A 19,723-nucleotide genomic window follows, 5' to 3' on the forward strand; every position below is an offset into this window, starting at 1 on the left:
ATTAGAAGCCAGGGGCCGAGTATGAGCCCCAGGCTGTGGCTAAGTCTCCATGTGACTGTAGCCCATCCTTCCCTCACGTCTGGGCCATGACTACAAGCAGGTATCGGTCTCCCAAGGGGATCTGACCTCCCTAAAGCTCCCAGGATGGCTGCCAGCCTATCCTGAGCCCTCAGTAAGGGACAACAATGACTAGTAATGCCCCTTCCATTCCGACATCAAAGGGGGAGGTGTTTGCACCTCATAGCTGAGGGGCATGGACAGAACCATCCCAGCCCTGGAAAAATTCCCGATGCTAACAGGGTAAGAGAGGCCAGCAGGCACTGCTCAGTAATGTTCAGTGGTCTCTTGCTGTCAGGATACCACTATGGCCACTCCCTTCCAGGGGTCCCTGCCTCAGTCTCTCCATCTGTGAAACAGACAAGACTCCTGCTGAAGCAGAGACAAGAAGGGACTGAAATTCAAACACTGCCTGGGTTTGTGGATTTTTCATTCTAGACAAAGTCTCTCTGGGTGGGCAAGGGAAGGGACACACGGTAACCAGCACCATTCCAATTGTGGGGACCTGGGGTGATTTCCCCAGCACCCCCTTCAGCCTGGTGGAAGACGTGGACCCCACATCGCCCACAAGCCCAAAGTGAACCCTGACTGGCTTAAACCAATCCTAGTCCTACACATAGCGGCCCAGACCTAAATCAGTCAGTCTGGGGCTGACACAAGGCTCAGGGGTGGAGGGTAGGGCCTGCAATCAGGACTACGTTTAACAAATAACAATACAAGACACCCAATTAAATTTGAATCTCAGTTCAATAAATTTTTTTTCAGTATAAGTATATCCCAAAGTATAGCCCACTTTAGTGTAAGTATATCCCAAAGATTGCATGTGACATATTTATGCTAAAAACTTACTCATTTTTTTATCTGAATAACTGAGTGTCGTGTATCCTGCTTAGGACTCTGCTTAGCCAGGACACTGAACAGGAAGCAAGCCTTCTTGCTGTGGCTGCTACCTCCTATCCATAGAGGAAGGTAGCAGCCAGGGCACAAAGGAAGCCAGGAGGAAGGCTCAGAGGGCAGGGCTTTGCTGGGTCTCCTCCACCATTGCCCGGTGGGGTGCTCACTTTCCTTCACTGAGCATTGGACGACCAGGCATTACGCTAATGCTTTAATCATGTTACCTCTTTGTACGTTCGCAAGAAAGCAAGGACAGGAAAGGAAATGAGTTCAGAGTCACTTGGTAACTGTGATTCAAGCTGCACTCAAACCCAGGTAATTCTGCTCCTAGGGGGATAGCCTGAGCCACTGCACTACCCTTTGTAAATGTCCCTCACCTTGCAGGGGTGGGTATGGCGTCAGGAGGGCAGTGACTCCTAGTGATTAATGTGTATCTAACCTAAACTTTATGGGTCAGGAAACACAGAGCGGGATGATGCTGTGACACCCAAAGAGTGTGGGACAGGAACAGGGAGGCGGGCCACCAGCCTGAGGTTGCCCGCAGCTCCCAGAGAGGGACATCAGACCTAGAAGGAGACCTGTCCTGGTCTCCTTCCCATGAGATTCTGTTCCTTTTAGGAATAGAAGAATCATGACGGCAAATCCCACAGTGGGGTGGTACAATTCCATTGGGATTCTAGTCCAGCAAGGAGAGGGTGTGGGCCCCCAGGGCTGGGCTGGGTGAGAAATCCTCATCGGCCCTTGGGGGACAGACCCAGTGCCTGAGTCTGTGCTGGGTGAACAAAACAGAGTCTGGTTGCCTCTGGGCTCACACTACTGTCTTCAAAGCCAGCAGCTCTAATGCTTGGGGGTAAGAGGTGGGGTAGGAGGAGAAAGGAGGAAAGAATGTTCTGGAAGCTGGTGGCCCCCAGCCTGGGGTTCTGTAGGGGGGCATGAACCCCAAAGGCCACTTTGAGGCCCTCTGGAAGGAGCTGGGGTCTAAGTCAGGGGTCTAATAAGTCTGGCTTGGAGGCCCTAAGGTAGGCAAGACCAGGGTTCAGGAGACTCCCTCACTGCAAGGGAGAAGGGTCAGGGGTCAAGGGCCAGGGTATCCCCACCCTCCCAGGCAGATGTCAGAAGAACAGGCCTCTCCACTCTGACTGCAATCCCAGGCCAGCTGGGGCCCAGAGGCACCCCAGGGCCCTGAGCTTCCCCCCAGGCCCTCCCCAGCCAAGCCGGCTCAGACCTCAGGCTCCACAGACAGCTGGCCTGGTGGTCCAGGCAGAGTCTTAACTGTGGGATCTCACCACCCTCCAGCCTGGGCCTGCACTGGAAACAGACCACAGATGCCTTCCTTCGACTTGTATCCAGAATATATAAAGCACCCTAACCCCTCAGAAACAGGATGGCAAATAACCCGATGAAAAATGAGCAAAATATCTGAAGAGCCATTTCTCCAAAAAAAAAAAAAAAAGTCCACTGAGCACATGGAAAGATGCTCAGCCACAGGAAGGACTGCAAACGGGCACCAGGACTTGGGGGCAGGGGGTGAAAGTGTCGCACAACTGCATCGTGGTGATGGTCGCACGGCTCTGTGAATTTACAAACACAGAGGGAGGCACGTTTTATGACGTATAAAGTAGATTTCACTCAAGCTTGTTAAAAAAGAAGGCCTCCCAGGAGCACCTAGGTGGCTCAGGGGGGTGGGCATTCCAGTCACGATCTCGCGGTGTGTGAGTTCGAGCCCCGCGTCGGGCTCTGTGCTGACAGCTCAGAGCCTGGAGCAGGTTCAGATTCTGTGTCTCCCTTTCTCTCTCTGCCCCTCCTCTGCTCACACTGTCTCTCTCTCTCTCTCAAAAATAAACATAAAAAAATTTAAAAAAACAAAAATAAGCAGGCGGCCTTCCAGAGGTATATGAAGACCGCGCCCTCCCCCCGGCCCCCCCCCCCGCCCCCAGCCAGACCCTGCATGAGGCCACCAGCAGCCTTCCTGTGCTTACCCATCTGTAAAGCAGGAGGAGGGGACCTCCCTGCTGTGGCAGCCACCCCACCTCCTCCAGGGCCGCCAGCGGATGAGGCCCCCAGGGCTGCCAAGGCAGGGAAGGAGCCCCACCGCTTGGGTAATCAGTGCATTGGGAACAGGACCCCTGGCATCAGGCCCCCCGCCCCCCTTAGCCCTTTCTCCCCCACGGCTGGCGTCAGCCACATTCAACCCCCACCCCCAGGCTCCCTGAGCAGACGAGAGCCCCTCACCCCTGAAATGCCACAGGGCAGAGCGGCATCCCAGCCCCTACTAGCTCAGGGTAGGAGGCATGGCCATTCAAAGGCCAGCGTGGCCACTATGAGCTGGTTTGACACCCGGCAAATTTTGTCACCTCTCAGAGCCTCGCTTTTTTAGCCGCCAAACGGCCATAATAAGGTAACAGTGCCCACCTGATGGGCCACTGCAAGGAGTAAGGTGATGGACTTTCTGGGATCCTCGTCTCTTCACTGGGTCTCCTCCTGATGTAGGAGCTGGTGCATGGCAGGGCCCAGAGGTGGGACGGGTAGAGGGGATGCTTTTTACTTTTTGCTTTTTGCTTCCCCCCCCCCCCAACGGACAACTGGCCCCTCGTGTAAACTGGTGCAGCCGCCGCTTCCTGGGACAGTTACACATCGAGGTGCCCTGTGACCTCCCAATCCCGCTTCCGGAATACACCTGAGAAGGCTTATGTGCACACAAAACCTTGTGCACAAAAGTCCACGGCAGCATTATTCCCAGGGCCTGCGTGTCCGTCAGCAGATGACCGGATCGACAAAACCACACAGCCACGCAGGGACCGTCCTCCAGCCACAAAAAAGCAGGCAGTTTCAACTCGTGGGGAGGCACGTGTCCTGAAAACCTTACACGACGTCGCAGAAGCCGGACAGACAAGGTCACATGTTCCCCGGTTCCATGATTCACATGAAAGTCCAAATAGGGGAATCTGTGAGACAGCAAGTAAGTGAGTGGTTGAGTGGTTGTCTCCAGCCAAGCTGTGCTGTGTGGGCGGGTGGGGAGTGGGCAGGAGGGTGATAGCTAAGCCGGTACCGAGTTAGTTGTTTGTTTTCACGGAGCTGTTGAAAATGTTCTGATTATAGTGATAGGTTGCACCTACCTGTGAACACACAAAGAACCAATGAATTTTACTTTAAGCGACGAAAATGGATGCTGTGTGACTTATATCCGAGTAAATTGTCTTAAAAAAAAAAAAGTCCCGGGGTGCCTGGGTGGCTCAGTCAGTTGAGCATCTAACTCTTGATTTTCGCTCAGGTCATGATGTCACGATGGTACGTGAGATCGAGCCCCACACTGGGCTCCGTGCTGTTCACGATTCTCTCTCTGTCCCTCTCTCTGGAGTTCAGATTCCAAAGGATGTTCAAGGCCACTGGGTCCAACTCTGTCCCTCAAGACGAGCAAACTGAGGCAGGGGGAGAAGGAGAGATCTGCCCACAGGCACTGGAGCCTGCTGGGGTGTGTGTGATTCCCCTGAGTGGGGTGGGGGGGCGGGAGCACTGGGGACACAGGAAGGGTGGGTGTCTCTTGGTTGAAGGCAGGTACCCCGCCTCTACTCTAATCCTTCAAGCAGCCCAGGATCCTTCATCTCTGCCAAGCTGAAGGGGCAGGAGGGACGGGTGTAGACAGATCCCCTGACGGTGCAGAGAAGGTGGGTGATGGCTCAGGCCTGTCAAATAATCCCCTCATTTTACAGAGACTGAGAGAGCTCCGAGGCATGAGGGGGCTCATCCGGCCAAGGTCACAGAGCAGGCAGGACACAGGGCAGTGCAGCTGTGGGATCCCAGGTCCCGCAGATGGGAGGGGCCCCTGTCCCAGGCTGGGGGAGGGGAAAGGGCCACTCACCCCAGGCCGTGGGGGGTGGGAGGGGTGGGGATGTTCTCTACTGAGCCACCATGGCGAGTCCCAGGGGCCCCTGCCTCTAGGCAGAGCCCCAGCAGCTGTCTCCACCCCCCTGGGGTCTCTCACCCCTCTCCACTCGCCTGTGGGCCTGGGAGCCCCCACCTCTCCTGTCCACTCCCCCTCAGGGGCCTGAGGCCAGTCCCCTCCTTGTGCTCACCCTCCCCCGAGTCCTGTCCCTGCCCAGTGCACCTGCGGGGCTCTCACAAGGAAGAGTAGCAGGGGCACCCAGGGGCTGGACTGTGCTCCCGTGTGCTCCCCCAGCGCCGGAAGCCCCTGGAGATGGGGTGAACCCATCCCAGGAGCAGGAGGGGAGGGACAGACCTCTGGACCACCAGACCACCAGACTTGTCCTTGGCTCTGAGTCGAAGAGCCCGGAGGGATCCGGGGAAAATGGGGGCACCTGTCAGATAGGCCTTCGCTACCCCCTCTTAAGCAGCCACTTCCCCGCCCTGGATCCGTCTTAGCAAACCAGACCCACCAGGCCACTCTGCTGTTGTCAAGCCTTCAGTGGCTTTCCAGCACCTGGCACGGGGGACACCGCCTCACGCTCACCCCATCCTCTGAGGCCTCCTTGCTTTGACACTTTTCCCAACTGCCCCTCCCCCCGTTTTGCCCAGATCATTTTATCCAGTTACTAAAACTCAGCTCCAAGCCCACAGCAATCACCCTTGGTGGCCTGGGGGAACCTGCCTCACCTCTCCTCTCTTTTCATCCTAGAAAATCGTGTCACCTCAATACATCATCTGAATGGCTCGGGCCCATGATTTGATTTGAACTAGACCCTCACGAGGTGGGTCCAGTGTCCGGATTCTGTAGGCCAGGGAGGAATTTAGAGACTGTATGACAAAGAGTGGGCAGGACCCGTAATAACGTGAATCGACACTTCCACAGACGAGAACAGAGCCCAGAAAGAGACTCAGAATCTAGTCTTCAGGGAGGTGGCCTCTCCAAACAGCCGGCAAAGGGTTGATCATGCCATCAACCAGTTTGGAAACTGAACAAAGTGAGTTCCTACTTCACCTAGAAACAATGACCAATAGTCCATTAAAGAGACACATTGTAAAGGGACGGGGTGGGGGGGGCGGTGCCTGGGTGGCTCAGTCAATGTCCAACTCTCGATTTCAGCTCAGGTCATAGGTCGTGGGATCAAGCCCTGTGTCGGGCTCTAAACGGAGCATGGCATCTGCTTAAGATTCTTTCTCTCTCTCCCTCTGTCCCTCTCCCCCACTCATGCTCTCGCTAAATAATTAAATAATTAAAAATTGAAAACAACAACAGAGTTTTACACATTGTCAAAGCTGAAGGAAAACAGACACACCAGGGACAATGAACACACCCGCTATTCTGGTCTTGGTTTCTGAATTCCACCTCTTCTTCACTGAGGACTAAGGCTCTTGGGAGAAATGGTGGATCCCAGCTGAGCTTAGGATATCTTAGGTCAAAAAGCGAGAAAGCTATCAAAGACAAGAAGAACCAAAATGGGGCTTTTGAACATCAGAAAGAATAGTAGCCATAACGAACTGTAAATATATTCAGTAAATAAAAAGCCCTGTGTCCACACTGAGCCTCCTCACTCACAGATTCGGTCTTTGCAAATTTAGCTGCTCACTGAAATTTATTTGTAACCCCCAAATCAATATGGTACTTTCAGTCATTCTTGGACATGCACAGAGTTGTATAAAAATGAGTCAATGGGATGCCTGGGTGGCTCAGTCGGTTAAGCATCTGATGTCGACTGAGGTCATGATCTCACGGTCTGTGGGTTTGAGCCCCGGGTCGGGCTCTGTGCCGACAGCTCGGAGCCTGGACCCTGCTTCGGATTCTGCGTCTGCCTCTCTCTCTGTCCCTCCCCCACTCATGCTCTGCCTCTCTCTCTCAAAATCAAAGAAACATTAAAAAAAAATTTTTTTTTTGAGAAATCTTAACGAAAGCTGAGTCATCCATCAGACACGCGTGTTCCTGGCTGAGGTTGAATGAGGCAGCACTCTGCCTTCTTGTTACAGCTCTCCGACTGTAAGCAAAAGTCCTTTCTGTGGTCTATGCAGTGCCACGCTTTTCACATTTCTGTGGTGTTTTGTTGGTGACTCTGCTGCTTCAAATGACCCTCAAGCATAGGAAAATGAAATTTTGTTCTTGAGGATAATAATGTATTCATCTCCCACAGTACGGTGCACCTGGCATCTAGAGAGGCCTCGGTCCAACCCCTGGTCAGAACATGGCGGCTGTTATGTCCACCACTTGAAGTCAGCCCTGGGTGAGGGACAGTGTGTGCATGGGGTCTGGCTGCCCAAGTTTGCATCCTCTGGCTGTGTGACCACAGGGAATTTGCTCAACCTCTCTGCACCGATCTGTAACATGCTGACAGCAATAGCACCCAACTCACAGGGCTGCTTGAGGATGAAAGGGGGTAAGGCCTGCGAAGGGCATAAAGCAAGTTCTCAACAACGTGAGAGGTTTGCAGATGTGGAAAGAACATGTCGGCTTTCCACAGGCGGATTGTGACCAGTGACTGACCACGGTAGGGCTCCTAAGGCCTCTTTCTAAGAGGCATGGAGTAAACACACACACACACACACACACACACACACACACACACACACGTGAGGAGTCTACCTCCAGACCTGTGGACATATACGGACACACATGCAATCAGTCCTCATTACTTAGTAGCAGACGTTGTTCGTGTAAAACCGCCTACTCGCGAGAATTTATTTACAACCCCAGCATCGATATTCGTGGGGCTCTTGTGGTCATTCACAGACATGCGCCGAATGGCAAGAAACGCGCACGTGGCCAGCTGACGCTGAACAAAACCACACCCTCTGCCTTCTTGTCTCAGCTCTCATCCTGTCAGCAAACGTCCTGTCGAGATCTGTTTAGTGCCCCATGGGGGGTTTTGGGCGGCATTTTTTTTGTGCTGTTTGGTTGGCAATTTCAATATTTTAAAACTTTTTTTTTTTAATGTTTGTTTATTTTTGAGACAGAGGGAGAGAAAGAGAGTGTGAGCAGGGGAGGGGCAGAGAGAGGGAGACGGAGGACCCCAGGCAGGTTCTATGCCGACAGCAGACAGCCCAGGGCAGGGCTTGAACTCACGAACCGCGAGATCACGACCCAAGCTGAAGTCAGATGCTCAAACGACTGAGCCACCCTGGCGCCCCGGGATTTTCAATACTTTACATGGCCCCCGAGTGTAGTGCCGAAGTGCTGCTTAGTGTCCCCAAGTACCAGCAGGTTCGGATAAGCCTCACAGAGAAACCACACATTAGGTCAAGTTCATTCAGACACAAGTTACAGGGCTGCTGGCTGTGACTTCAATGTCCATCAATCAACAACGTGTATTAACTAAGGTGAATACGGGGTCTCCAACCACACACACACACACAAAACCAGTTTACACACCGGTCAGTCGATAAAACCGTGAGCTAAGCCTGTACAACCCCTAAGAGCAATGGCTTGGGATTTGCTAATCCCGCGTTTGCAGTAAGTCTGTAGAATATAAATACTGTGAATAACGAGAACCCACTGTGTATGATTTACCATTCCGATTATGCAGAGGAGAAGGACGGGCTTGGGAGGATGCAACCCCTCTCCAAGGTCACTGGGCTAGCTGTCCTCAGACGTGGGATTCAAACCTGGCTCTGAAGACGCCCGTTCTGCAGCCCCTCTCCCAGAGCCCAGGCACCTGGAACCTTTAGGGCTGGGGTTCCCCACGGCTGCTCAACCGTGATGCTGCCTCCATCTTGGCACACCCACGAAGCGGTGCGGAGCCTTGTTTCCCAGCCTGTCCCTGAACAGGTGGCGATGAGGGTTAGGGGGCAGCTGCCTATTGGTGGAGAAGCAGGTGGCTGCAAAGGGAGCCTCATGGGTGGCCAGTCACATATGGCTGACTCATGGAGGGTGGCCAATGGTTAAGGAAGGCCCAAGGAGACCGAGTCTGAACCCTGCTCTCCCCCGGCTGGCTCTGACCTCAGGCTAGCTCTTTAATGCCTTTAAAGTCTATAAAAGTGGAGCTAACTTCACCTCTCTCAAGGGTGGAGAGGCACACTCAGGACACTTCGCCTTGCATCTGAGAGGCTAAGTAACACAGTGATTCGTGTGCCCCTCTGAGCGAGCTCAGGGACAGGAGCAGGCCTTAACGCCATCCATTTCACAGATGGGGAGGCGGAGGCTCAGTGCCACGGACCCACAACACACAACATTTTTGCTCTCATCACACTCATCACATCGCTCCCAGTGCGAACACAGGGTGGGGAAGGGACACCGGGGATGCCAAGGGCCCTTGGAGGACAGAGAGGAAGACTAGAGGGGACCTGAGTCTGTCACAGAGCTCCCCCGACCCCTTTTATCTTTGCCTGCTTCTAACTAAGGTGAAGACAACAGATGGGGCTGGGCACAGCCCACAAAGGCTTGTCCCTCCCCTACTATGTCCCAAGCACCGGGCTGGACAGAGTGATATGTGGGTGCCAGAGCCTCGGGAGGCCACAGTCCAATATGGTCTATAAATCACTGTGTGCAGGGGGCTTGTGAGGCCGAACAAGAACAGCTTTTCACTGGAAGTAGAGGGTTAGACCAGCTTTCGCCTGCAGGATTAGCAAGCCGCCTGGGAGGAGGCGGTTTGAGGAGTCACGGTGGGGGACGGGGACAGCCGAGGAAGAGGAGGGTGGGTGCACGTGGGCGGTGAGGGCCTCTTTGAGAACAGGGGTCAGCAAGCTGCAGCCGCCAGGACCAACCTGGCCCACCTCCTGTGTTTATAAGTAAAGTTTTATTGGAACACGGTTCGTTTACATAATGCCCGTGGCTGCTTTTCTGCGGCAACAGCCGAGCTGAGTCGCTCCTTTAGAGACCAGATGGCTCCAAGAGCCTGAAGTATTCACTACGTGGCCCTTTATGGATACAGCACGCCCGCCCCTGTTTCAGCATTTCAGAAGGCACAGGAGGTTAGGGCTTGGTTAGTGCTGTCGTCTGCTATCTTTCCAGCACCTGGTGTGGTGTCCAGCCCAGGGTGGATGCTTCGGACGTAACAGGAAGCTGCTAATAACATCACTTTCTAGCTCTGTTAACGTGAGCGATTTCCAAGCACCTATTCAAAATCACATCTTCCAGACGAATCAGTATCCAGCAAGTATCTAACCCTTGATAGAACAATGGGAAATAAGGAGGGGGCCCCCACCCAGTGCGGCCCTCACCTCCTTCTCGGCCGGCCTGTCCCTTGGTGTGGCTCATCTCCTGCCCTGCCCTCGGTGGCCTGGGGCTGCCCTGCAAGCCCGGCCAAGCCTGTGAATCACCGTGGACTGACTCACTCTCTGTCTAAAAATACATATTGTCTCATGTTGGCGGGCACCGCTTTGATCACTGTTTGCACTCAATCTGGTCTTTTTCTGTTGACTTTTGAGCCGTTTGCAGGCAAGACCTGGGTTTTCGACACTCTGGGGCCCCAAGGTCAGGCTCTGTCTAGCATCTGGGAGGAATACCTTGGGTCCTGGGTTCACATTCTGTGCTACCACTCATTTGCTGTGTGACAAAGGCAAACCACCCAACCTCTCTGAGTTCACGTTTCATCCCGTGTTGCCGGGATGGGATGAGAAAAGCAGGCGCTGCCGATACCTGATTATGGGGAGGGAAGTGACCCGCCCGATGACCCCCAGCCAGACTTTTCTCTGCCAATGAAATCATTTGACATCATTTCAGCATCCAAGGAAATCAGGAACCTGAGCCGACACTGAGTCCCGGATCTCAGTGCCAAGCGCTGGGAAAGCTCCGGTTACAGAAAACAAGTGAAAACCGCAGGCCCTGGGCTGAACGTGGAACTAATTTGGGCAGCAGTGAGGAATAGCGGAACATAACCCGGAGCCTGGGAGGCAGAGCTATCCTGAGCCAGGCCACTGTCCAGGTGGGGAATCTGGGGCCTCTTGGAATTCTCCAGCCCGTACTTCTGCAGAGGGCAGGATAGAGAGCAGGGCCCGGGACGGGGACCCACCTCAGGACGGCTGGGTGGAGATGTGGAGTGTGGGTCTCATGTGGGAGCAACTTCAATCAGATCCTGGCTTCCCCGCTCAATGCCGTGTGACCTGGGACCTGTCACCTCACCTCCCTGAGCCTCGGCTGCCATAGGTGTGAGGTGTAAGAATCAGGGGTACTTCCCTCAGAGGGCTTTGCACAGTGCCCGGGACCAAAAAACAAAAAGCCTTCAGCAAGTTAGAAATGTGGAAACGTGGCATGCGGGGAGGGGCAGTAGCATCCTCCTAATTTAGGTGCTCATTCAACAGATCCTTAGTGAGCATCGATTCTGTGTCACACATAAGGCTACAGTGGGAAACAAGACAGACCCAAGCCTGCCCCCAACAGAAAATGAATAAATAATGCTGCGAGATAATAGAAAGTATGTATTGGTCTCTACCCTGGTTCCTGCCCCGGAGCCCTGGAAACCCTTGTCATTTCCTAGGTGCTAAGAGAATCTAATCCTCTAATGAGGAGATTCAGGGCGGGCTCGTGGAGTCTGACAGTCCCAGAAGAAGAGGGAGGCGCTTGGCTGGGGACCCAAGGCAAGAGGTCTACCTCAGATGCGACTCAGGGAAGGGCCGTGAGAAGCCAATACCTGGGCAGAGGCCTGACTTGAACGGGGCACAGTCAGAGGATGAATGGGCAGGGGGGGGGTGGGCACCGGCCAGGCGAGCGGCACCGCGGAGAAACTGAGGCACGACATGACTGCAGGAAGTGCTGGAGGTTCCTCAGGGCTGGGACCGGGCCGCGGGCAGGATTTTGGATTATGCCAACCATCCTGGGGAGCAGGCGAAGGGTTTTCGAATGGGGCCTACACCATCCGCAAGCCCCTCCCCTCCCAGGAGAGGGTCTTTCTCTGGAGCACAGGGCTGACCCAGGTGGCCCTCCACAGGCACAAACTATTCCACGGGAGAGCATGGCCCAAGACCAGAAATGGGCCGGGCCTGGAGTGGTAGCCTTGAGGAGCCTTGGGGACTCCCCGGCCCATCCTACAGAGGAGGAAACGGAGACCAGAGAGGAGAAGCAACTTTCCCCAGGTCACATGATGAGTTAGTACCGTTCATCTTCTTCTCTTTTATTAAAGTTTTTTTTTTTTTTACATTAAGAAAATCTTTTCAAAGTTTATTCATTTTTCAGAGACGCAGATACACAGGGTGTGAGTGGGGGAGGGGCAGATAGACAGGGAGACAAAGAAACCAAAGGAGGCTCCAGGCTCTGAACTGTCAGCACAGATCCCGATGTGGGGCTTGAACCCACAAACGGGGAGATCATGACCCGAGCCGAAGTCAGATGCTTAACCGACTGAGCCACCCAGGGGCCCCTAGTCACCATGAATCTTTTTTTTAGTTTTTATTTTTAATGTTTATTTATTTTTGAGACAGAGAGAGACAGAGCATGAGCAGGGGAGGGGCAGAGAGAGAGGGAGACACAGAATCTGAAGCAGGTTCCAGGCTCTGAGCTGGCAGCAGGGAGCCCGATGTGGGACTTGAACCCACAAACCAGGAGATCATGACCTGAGCCGAAGTCAGATGCTTAACTGGCTGAGTTAACCCAGGCACCCCTACAGTTTGTTTATTTTGAAAGAGACAGAGACAGTGTGAGTAGGGAAGGGGCAGAGAGAGAAGGGGAGAGAGAGAATCCCAAGCAGGCTCTGTGCGGTCAGTGCAGAGCTTAACACGGGGCTCGAACTCATGAAACTGTGAGGTCATGACCTGAGCCAAAACCAACAATGGGACGCCTAAGTGACTGAGCCACGTAGGCACCCCACCATTCATTCTATCCCTCTGCCCAGAAATCATCTGCTGAGCACGTACAGCGTGACCAGCCCCGGACAAGCACGAGGGAGAGGGTAGGGAACAGTAGGACACAGCCCTTGTCCCGACACTGCCCCGACTCCAAAGATGGGACATGCAACCTGACAGAGCAGCTGGCCCCCCAAATCCTCCGCCTCCCCTTCTCCCAAGCCTGATTTGGGGGTTTTGTGATGGGGGGCCAACAGGTGACACACACACCCCACATCCGCCTGACCCCCAGATGCAGAGACATCGCCCAGTCCTCCTACCTTATCTTCGGGAGCCTGTCTCAGAGCAGTGGAACCAGGGAAACGATGTGTCCTGGACAGGACAGATGGAAGGGACAGATCAAAGCAGTCAGCCTCTCCCATTCACCCCACCTCTACTTCTCCACTGGGATGTCACCAAGGGACCCTCCAGCAGGGGCCTGGCCCATCCCCAATTCTCTAGATGGTCCAGCCTCTGACTCTATAACAGCTGCCCCATGAGTGATGCCAACTTTGCCCATGCAAGGAGGTCCTGAGGGAGGGGTATTTAAGGTACAGGTGGAGAGGCAGGGGACATCCTAGAATGGACGCAGAATATAACAAGAAACCGTGTTGCCTGTCTTCCAAAAGCTCCGTGAGCTGGGTGATAGCAGGAAGGGGTGAGTGGGTGGGAGCCCCTGTTCCCAAGACACCGATCTCAGCTGCCAGGCCCCAACCAGGCAGGTCAGCACAGGGACAGGATGAGCTGGACCTGGGTGCAAAACATCTCCACTAGACGATTCCAGCATGGGCAGCACATGCCTGTGGCCAGCATCATTTCCACCTGTTGCAAAAAGGGAGCACCCTGTCTCCCACCCAGGGCTACTGTCCCTCTCTCAGCCCCAAGGTCCAAGTTCAGGGGCGGCAGGAACTTTCTGGGGCAAGTGACCACTCTTGTTTTGCTGGGACTAAGATTTCCCGGGACATAGGAATTCTAGTGCTAAAACCAGGGCGGTCCTGGGCAAAGCAGGGTGTTTGGTTCCCCCACTGGTGAGAACTGAGATTTGTGCAGAAGCTTCCTGACGGCTGCATTACCTCCCCTCCCCTGTTACTCTGCGGCCGCCGGCACCAAGTATCGGCCTCCGAGTCGGAAACGACCCTTTCAGTGTCAACTGATACATTCAGGAGGGCAGGAGAGGCAGGCACGTCTGTGCCCCAGCAACCCCTCTTCTGGGAGTTTCCCCGGAAGAACACGAAGAACAATTTGCCCAAGGAGATGTGCAAAGGGTTGCCCCCTGGGTATTGGATACTGACCTACACTACGACACGGATGAACCTGGAAATCATGGTACAAAGCGAAAGAAGCCAGACACAAGTAAACCCATGTTGCATGATTCCATTTGCATGAAATACCCAAGAAAAATAAATCCAGAGAGACGGCAAGTAGGTTAGCAGTGGCAGGTGTTGGGGGCGGGGGGGGTGGGTACGCTGGAAAGAGGAGGGACCGCTTAGTGGGCACAGGGTTTTCTGGTGGGGGGAGGTGATGAAAGGTCTTGGAACTTGACAGAGGTGGTGGTTGCACATTATGAACTCACTAAATGCTATGGGATTGCTCACTTTCAAATGGTTAGTTTTTATGTGATTTACACACACACACACACACACACACACACACACACACAAACACACACCTTACTAATAATACTGAGACCTAGAAGGCAACTGCCAGTCAGGAGGCCATCCCCCCATGCCCCTGGTACAGTGACTGAATGAGAGTCTTCTTGTTCCCCACCCCCACCCCCACATTTAACCTGCACCATGCCCCGTGTCCAGGGGTCAACGGCTGGGCTGACAGGACAGGTGCAGAAGGCGGTCCCTCAGGGTGGGGCAGTCACAGCCTGCCCTGCTCTGGCCTAAATATCCCCATTTTATTTGTTCTTCTTTTTTTTGTTTTTAAGATTTTATGTTCTTAAATATTTCTCTTTTTTTTTATGTTTATTTTTGAGAGACAGAGAGAGCGAGCGAGCATGTGACGAGCGGAGGTCAGACAGAGAGGGAGATACAGAATCCAAAGCAGGCTCCAGGCTCCCAGCTGTCAGCACAGAGCCCGACGCGGGGCCTGAACTCACGAACCGTGAGATCATGACCCGAGCTGAAATCAGATGCTTAACTGACGGAGCCACCCAGGAGCCCCTAAGATTTTATGTTTTTAAACTAATCTGTCCACCCAACATGGGACTCAGACTCACAACCCCCACCATCAAGAGTCCCACACTCCACCGACTGAACCAGCCAGGTGCCCCTCCATTTCTTCTTCCCTGCTGAGGCTCAGCCAACCTGCCCACTCTTGCCAGGCCCTGGGAGCCCAGTTAGTTACCTGGAGATAACCAAAGAGGATTTGACCGTGAACGTTTATGTGAAAAATTTACAAGTGAAAGCATATAATGTCTGGGATTTGCTTACAAGTCTCCAGGGGGGTTGGAAATGGGGGCAGGGAAGAGGGAGGAAAGAGAAAGGGGAAGATGTTGATGATGGGGGTTGGGCAGGGGGGAGCTCACTGCGGCCTCCTCCCTGTTTGGGACTGGCTAAAATCTCCCAAACAAGAAGGAAAAACAATGCACCAAAATAGGATGGATAGATGCATGAGACAAGAATGGAAGGACAGGAGAGAAACCGAGTGTAGGAAAATGCTCATGAGTCTGTGTTGTGGTTTGAAAATTTTCCTAACAACATGTTGGGGGAGAAAGTAGCAAAACAAAAAATATGTTTAAAGAGCAAAGATGCGGGGGGTGCCTGGGTGGCCCAGTTCGCTAGGTGTCTGACTCTCAATTATGGCTCAGGTCATGATCTCGCTGTTCGTGAGTTTGAGCCCCGCATCAGGCTTTGCCGTGAGTGTGGACCCTGCTTGGGATTCTCTCTCTCCCTCTCTCTTTCTGCCCCTCCCCCACTCTCACGCGGGTACATGCACTCTCTCTCCCCCTCGAAATAAATAAACTTAAAAAAATACTATTTAAAAAAGAAAATAGAAAAATAAAGAGTAAAAGTGCAAAGCCTTCAATGGCCCTCATTTCCCAGGACCACCTCCCAGGGCCCAGCCAGGCAGCCACCCTCCACCTGGCCCAGGCCCCAGACCCGCCTGGTGTGCTCTCCCAGCGAAATGAGGGTGCCCTCCTGGGGTAGCCGAGGGGCCTGGACTATGCTGGCACGCAGTAGGCACTCGGGAAACGCCGCCTCCAACCCTTGGCTCTGGAAGTCCCCTCTGGTGACGCCCAGATTCCTGGGGATGCCTGGTCACCCAGCATTTCCTGGGAGCTGGAAGCATCCACTAATAGGAGTGCCCTTCTTGTCTGCACAAGGGTCTCTCAGTCCCACGGTGCAGAAATATTTCCCGTGTGCAGGCCCTGGGCTGGATGCCGGGCTCAAGTGCTGAATCTAAACAGTCCTTGCCTGTAAGGAACCCCTTCGGAGACGCAACAGTTGCAACCCAGTCAAATGCTCTGAAGGAACCAAACCCAGGACCCCGAGCAGCAAAGCCTGCCCACACCAGCCTGGTCAGTCGTGCACCATGGGCAGGCCTCAGACTGCCGACTCCCAGCGAGGCCCCGAGGAGGCCGGGGCCTCAGCACAGGCGAGACCGTGGATCCAGATTCGGGAGTCCTGGGCCCCTCCCTGGGTCCGTGGCCCCTTCCTCCACCTCAGTGAGCCCGGCTGAGCCCCCGGCCCTGAGAGGCAGAAGCCCCAGGGTCAGTCTACAGCAGCCACAGTGGAGAACGAAGGGCAGCTCAGGGCAACGGAGGGAACAGAAGCGTCTGCTCCAGCTAGAGGCCATGGCCGCCATTCAGGGCCTGAATCAGGACACCTCCGGGGGGGTGGGGGCACCCAGGGCGCAGATCTGGGTCCGCGTTCCTCAGTTTGGTCACCAACACAGCTGCATTCTCCTCAAGGGCAGCCCAGGGCCCAGGGTTATGCTCAAGGAGCTCATTCTACTGCACAACCACCTCGGGAGGCAGGCACCATAATGGCCCCCAACGTGGAGGTGGGGAAAGTCAGGTACAGAGAGGTTAGACAGCTGGCCCAAGGTCACCCAGAGCCAGGCCTTGGCCACTGCCTCTTCAGGGAAGGTCATCGACCACTTCACATACATCATCTCCCTTAAGCCCCAAACTGCCCGAGGAAGGAAAAAATCATTGTCTCCATTCTACAGAGCAGGAGACTGGGGTTTGGTAACAGTGGAAGCAACTCAGCGGGGAGACAGCAGGGGGAGGAACGGCGATGATCACGGCATCATGGCGGCCATATTTGTGTCTTGCTACTGTTGTAACAGTTACCACAAGCTCAACCACTTAAAATAAGACAAATGTATTCTCTTACAGTGTCGAAGGTTCAGGAGTCTCCAACCAAGGCGTGGGCAGGGCTGCGCTCCTCCAGGGGGCTCCAAGGGAGAAGCTACTTCCATGTCTTGCCAGCTTCTAGAAGCTCCGGCATGGCGTGGCTTGCAGCAAGGTCTTGCTCCATTTTCAAAACGCATTCTCCCAGCCCCTGGCTCTGTCTGCACATCTCCTTTCTCTCCTCTGATCCTCCTGCCTCCTCCTCGAAGGACCCCCATGATGGCATCACGCGCCCAGGGGATAATCCAGGAGCACATCCTTATCTCAAGTTCCTTAATCACATCGGCAACGCCCCTCTGACCAGGTACATTAACATATTCACAGGTGCCAGAAATTAGAGGGAGTCACAGGTACCTCAGCAGATAATATACTTCCCACTTGAAAGGGCACACAAGAGGGGCACCCGGGGGGCTCAGGTGGCTGAGTGTCCAACTCTTGATTTCAGCTCAGGTCATGATCTTAAGGCCCCTGAGTTGCAGTCCCTCATCGGGCTCTGTGCTGATAACGAGGAACCTGCTTGTGGTTCTCTCTCTGCCCCGTCCCCTGCTCGCTCACTCTCTCTCACTCTCTCTCTCTCTCTCTCTCTCTCTCGCTCTCAAAGTAGGTAGATAAACAAACAAACGAATTAAGGGCATACGAGATCCCTGGGGATCTTGTGAAATTGCAGGTTGTGGTCCAAGAAGTGTGGCCTCTGGGCCACAGGATCAGCTTCACCTGGATACTTGTCAACAAGCAGCTGAGCATCCGACTTCGGTTCAGGTCATGGTCTCAACTCTCGGTGAGTTTGAGCCCCACCCCGGGCTCTCTGCTGTCAGCCTGTCAGTGCAGAGCCCCCTTTGGATCCCTCTGTCCCCCTCTTTCTGGCCCTCCCCCACTGTGCTCTCCGCCAGATCAATAAATATTTAAAAATTAAAATAAATCAGTAAATAAAAATGCCGAAGCCATTCTTTGCTTCTGATCCACGCAAAGCCAGACGACTGGCCAGATCTGGCCTGCTGGCCGTCGTCGGCAGATCCCTGATCTGGGATGTCAGCTCCAGGAGAGCACAGATGTCTGTCTCGTGTTTGTTCGCCGAGCACCTAACAGCTGCTGAAAACGTCTCTAATGAATGAAAGTGCAACCCTCTCATCTGCACCCACAGCTACTTGACCGAGGCGATCATTCTTGTAGCCAGGCTTGCAGAGGAGACGCTGATGAGAGTATTTTGTCTGGATTCATTGACGGGAAAAAGGGCGCAGAGAGGGGGTGTCCCAGGAGGTGCCGCTGGCCTCACTCTGGCCCCATCTGTGTCCTTCCCGGCAGCCCGGGGGGCTCCCAACCCTGCAGCCAGCACCACAAGACTGCGTGCTGGCTCCCGCAACATTCAGCTCCCGGAAACAGCAGGTCTGGGGTCCTTCACGCAGCCACACCTGGAGCCAGGCCTCGAGCCAGGTGGAGGAAGCCGACAACCCTCTCCTTTGGTGGGTGGGAACAGCAAACACACAGGCACTTCCGGCCTGTGCAACCAGGAAGCAGGTCCCCCGGGTCAGAGGATGCTGGTAAACGCTGCAGCAGGTCAGGGCCTGGTAAACAGATTCCCTTTCGGGGGTCAGTCCGGTACATAAGCATGTGGAATGGGTGGGGTGGAAGCCTCAGGTGCCAAGTTGCTGTCATTGCCACAGCGGTGACAGCTTTCCCGTTTGGTGTCTTTCTAAAGCTCTCTGGGGCCAAGGGAACACATCAGCCTGAATGATGCCAGGTGTCTCCTCTCGATTTTACAGACTGTGAACTCCCACCCCAGGCCCTTTGCCCATGCCGTTCCCGCAGCCTGGAATGCTCTTCCTGCCCCCATTAATCAGCTCCTTCTCAGACTTCAAGTCCCAGAGAACCCTTCCCTAGCACAGGCACCTCACGCGTCCCCTGTCACACTAGCAATTTCACATTTTCGCATGTGATGATTTCATCAACGTCTGTCTGTTCTCACGTCAGTTTTCTAGCGTTGCCGTAGCAAATGACCACAATCTTGGGGGCCTCAAACAGTAGGAATTTCTCCCTCACAGTTCTGGAGGCCAAAAGTCCGGGATGAAGGAGTCGGCAGGGCTGGCGCCCCCTGGAGGCTGCAGGCGAGAATCCATCCCACGACTCTCCCAGCCGTTGATGGTTAGCAGCCATTCGTTAGCTTGTAGACACATCACCCCGGTCCCGACCTCTGTCTGTCTCCTTCCCTCTGTGTTTCTCCTCTGTGTCTGTGTCTGCCTCAGATCCGCTCTCTTCTGTGAGCAGCCGTCAGTGGACGTAGGGCCCATCCTAAATCCAGAATGACCTCATCTAGATTTCTGCAAAGATCCTATTTCCAAATAAGGCTGCGTTCACAGCTGCCTGGGTCTGGGATGTGAGTGTGCATAGTGGGCCACTGTTCAGCCCACTGCAGCCTTCCTCCACTGTCAACTCCGTGAGGACAGAGCCTACGTCCACCAGTATATCCCCGGGACCTGCCACACAGCTTCACACACCTTCAGTGGTCTGTAGATATCTGTCAAAGGCAGGATTGGCTATGAAATCTGTGGGGCCCAGTGCAAATGAAAATTCAGGCCATCTTGTTAAAAAAGCAACAGGAAGGGGCACCTGGGTGGCTCGGTCGGTTGAGCGTCCGACTCTCGATTTTGGCTCAGGTCATGATCTCGCGGTTCGTGGGTTCGAGCCTCCCCCCCCCCCCCCCCCCCCCCCCCC

The sequence above is a fragment of the Panthera uncia genome, chromosome E3, assembly GCF_023721935.1.
Source record: "Panthera uncia isolate 11264 chromosome E3, Puncia_PCG_1.0, whole genome shotgun sequence".
Lineage (NCBI taxonomy): Eukaryota > Metazoa > Chordata > Mammalia > Carnivora > Felidae > Panthera > Panthera uncia.